Raw genomic sequence first — 4,325 nt, 5'->3', positions numbered from 1 at the left:
CTTCTCTGTATAATAGTCTAGGTTGTGTTGGGATAGTGATCGCTGTGATGGATAGTGTGAAGTGGCATGTGGTCTGATGAAGTTATGTCGCCTAAGTGTATTCTGTATGTGAGGTGGTGGTGTCGGTTGGTGAATATCATGTCTGGATTACTTGTACCGGTGTTTGTATTGCTTGTTGGGAAGTCTGGGCCGAGGAAGGTGAGGTAGTTCTGTGTTATTAGCTGATGGATGCTTTTTCCTACTTGATTGTTGTGTGTTTTAGTGTTTTGTGTTTTGCATTGAACTCTCCTATGATGTATGATGGTTGTAGTTTTTGTGTGATTTTCAATATGTCTTGTGTTGGTAGGTATGGTCTTGCATTCACCGGACAAAGTGCTGTCACCTTTTGAAAGCAACAGAAAATATTATTTGATGTGTTGTGTTGAACTAGTTGTTAGAAACACGTGGTTTTGTTCGTTTACATGTTGACACGGCTTAAGCATTATTTAATCGATATATATATATATATATATATATATATATATATATATATACATATATATATATATATATATATATATATATATATATATATATACATATATATATATATAATATATATATATATATATATATATATATATATATATTTGCAGAAACCACTGGGGAATTGAAAAAAACAGATACCGAACGTTTTCGTCTATCAAGACATTTTCAAAGGTACCTTTGAAAATGCCTTGATAGACGAAAACGTTTGGTATATGTTTTTTCAATTTCCCTGTAGTTTCTGCAAAAATAGTTTATCACGTGCGTTTTGTGATTTCTTTGCATATATATATATACATATATATATATGTATATATATATATATATATATATATACATACATACATATACCAAAGGCTTTTTCCCCCTACATGGGGGGGAAGCCAAAAAGAAAAAGGCATAGAAACCACTCCCACCCATTCCATTTCCTATATATTCCACTCCCCTCCACCGTCCTCCCTCCCTCCTATCTTGGCACTTCCTGGATGACGGGTCATCCCTGCATCCTGTCCACTGCCCTGGGTCAGAGGCAGTGTCGCAAGACACAGCACATCCACAGCAAAGCCGCTTCATAAATTCGGCGACACCCCCCCCTCTCCGTCCCCTCATGCAGAAAAGGAGAAGACGGGGAGAAATCCCTTCGGGCTGCGTCATTATTTCTTTTTCTCATACATACTTCCTTACCCCCCATCCCCCACCCATTCCCCCTCATGCATCACAGCATCACCTATACACAACCCCTCTCCATTCACCCCTATCTTCTGTCCTCTCCCGTCCTTCCTTCACAGACATTCCTCTCTTTTGTAGTACCCCTTTCACCCCATCCATCCATCTCATCCTAGGACGCCCCCTCATATTCACTCCTTCCACCTCTGCCTTCCACATTTCTTTTAGTCGCTTTGGGCAGATTTTTTAAATGTTATCTATTATATATACTAATAAGACATCCATTTTCACTTTGTATCTGCTTTTGTATCTTTTCATTCTTAAGATTTGAAAAAGGGAGAGTTATTTAATAACTTATGAAGGGAAAAGATGTTTGTTGGAAAATTGCCAATTGGCACAACCAGGGTCTACCTTAACGATTCCTGTGATGACAAACTATATCCAATTCTGGAAGTACATTTGCGAGTTTCTTATTTACGAAATTACGGGCATGCTAATCTTCCAAAAGATAGTTTTCATCTTGTTTATATTGGATGTTTCATTGATGATGTTTTCAATTGCTAGATATGTTGAAGTTACTCTTCATACTCTAAAAACGTTTGTGGTATTGTTTATTATTATAATCAATATTACTTATTGTTCATTATCTATTATTATCATTTGTTAGCATTTATTATTTTTATATTTACTATTATTCATTATCATTATTATATATTATTACTATTTATCATTACCAATCATCAGTTCTTGCCAGTTCCCTGATTTGAGTTTAAAAAAGAAAAAAAATTTGACCTTGAGGTACTGGTTCCCAAATTCGTGAAATATGTTTGATTTTCCCCATATCAAACAATGAGTAATATATACCAACAAGCCTAATTCAAGACTTCATGCAGTTACGAAGAACATTTAAAGTAAATGCCCACTTGTGTCTTGAAATAAGTAATAAGTTGTCTACTTAGAAACTATACTCGTTGCATCGAGAAATGGCCGTTAGGGCGGAGCACTGGGAGTCCCCCTGTGTTGCCACATATAATTATTTTATAATTTGATTTGATTTTATAATTTTACAATGTTGCCACATATGATTATATTATAATTTTTTGCCACACACCACCACTGAGGTAAAAATCAAAGCAATGTTTTCTATACAAAGGTTTCGTTTCCTCGAGTCATAGACATGGCATATGAGCAAGAGAGAACGACGTTGCCGCTACATCTTTTCTCTGGCTCCGCCCCCCTCATACTGCATTCAGTGTGAGCCGTGCGGGCCGTGTTATCTGTGGAGATGTGGCAGCACCGGGAAATCTCCTAACCCCGCCTTAGCGATCACTTCTCGTTGCGCTGACTATAGTCAGACTGAGTTTCAAAAACTGGGGAATTGCAGTTCATAGGTAAATTACACACACGCGCGCGCGCACACACACACACACACACACACACACACTCGTGGCGCAGTTGGTAGGTTTCTCGGCTGCCACTATGGAGGTCCGGGTTCGAATCCCGTCCAGGGTTGAAATCATTTCAGTATCGCTGCACTTCGAGTCGTTACTCCAATTCTCGTGGGCGGGGAGTTGGGGGTATGTGTGCGTGTAAGGTCATAGCATTACCCATGAATCGGTCACACGAGCTCTGAGGTCTCTTCAGGGAGGGAAATAGCTGTCGATCACGAGTCCAACATGTGATCCAAAGAACCAAGGTGAACACACACACACACACACACACACACGTACGTGTTTGTATGTATGGGCATGCATATATAGTTCATCTATATGCACTAACATGTATCCAGTCGTGTAATTGAATATTATAGGGAAGATGCGATCAAGCCAACGATCCACAGGTGGCGAAAACGACCGACGACTGAAAGGCAGAATCGTACTAATAGTGACGTCATATCGCCACCACGTGACGTAACCGTTCATTTCTTCCATATCAAACGGAGCTGTTCATCACACCTGTGCCGTGGCGGTGACGTCACGTGGTGAGGTGGTGACGTCATGAATCGTGAATCTGATTTTGTTCAGAAAGGTAAATTGGATATAACCAGTCCTATCCTTGGGAGGTAGCAGAATAGCAGGATTTTTTTTTTTTTTTCTTTTTAACTGGTCTCCAGTGATATATGAGATGCGTGACTCTGGTCCGCAGGGGTATTCCTAAAGTACTGTCTGAATAGAATGTGCAGTCGGTACCACAAGTGAGTGATTGGAGAACGTTAATGATACCAAGACGCAGTTTCACAACATGAGAACAATATGTATGTTGGAACCACACTGTCGATGAATTGCGTCAGTCGAACCTTGAACTGATAATATCAATCTCAATCTCATAAGATACAAGTGTGTGGAACGATATTTCAATCGCGAATGTCACACGTGGCGGAATTGACCATATGTGCAGCACGGTGGTGCTCGCAGTACCTGGTTCGAATCCTGCCCAGGGCCGAAATTATTTCGGTATCGCTGCGCTTCGGGTCGTTCCTCTGACTCTCGTGGGCGGGGAGTTGGGTGTGTGTGTGTGTGTAAGGTCATAACATTACCCATAGATCGGTCACACGAGCTCTGAGCTCTCTTCCGGGAGGGAAATAGCTGCCGATCACGAGTCCAACACGTGATCCAAAGACCAAGGTGAATACACTTGAAACCTGTCGAAGAAAGAAATCATGCAGGAGGCCCCGGCCCCTAACCGGCAACGGTTACCTGACTGGCACATGAGTTGATCAAGGAAGGGATAGTGTAGTGCGTCTAAAGCAGCGTTTCTCAACCTTGTTACCTTTGCGTAACCTTTAGAATAAATTGCATGTCTCAAGGAACCCCTGCAAAAAAAAAAAAAAAAAAAAAAAAAACATGCATATACCATATCTTTCTCATTTTATTTTCATCGCAATAATAGGTTAGATAGGATGATGTCTACATTGCATTATTACAATAACCAAGAATATGTCGTGCGTGTTTAATTATATTACGTATATGAAATTAAAAAATCAAAAGTGTATTTGCTTCCTTTCACTTGTTCTCGCGGAACCCTTAGGGACCTTTTGCGAAACCTTAGGGTTCCGGGGAACCCTGATTAAGAAACGCTGGTCTAGGGTGAGGAGCTGATAGATTAAATGGTGGCAGTGATGTCGGGTGGCGATA

Source organism: Oratosquilla oratoria, chromosome 44, assembly GCF_046742065.1.
Source record: "Oratosquilla oratoria isolate Oo_2021 chromosome 44, ASM4674206v1, whole genome shotgun sequence".
NCBI classification, from domain to species: domain Eukaryota; kingdom Metazoa; phylum Arthropoda; class Malacostraca; order Stomatopoda; family Squillidae; genus Oratosquilla; species Oratosquilla oratoria.
This window is presented reverse-complemented; position numbering follows the sequence as displayed.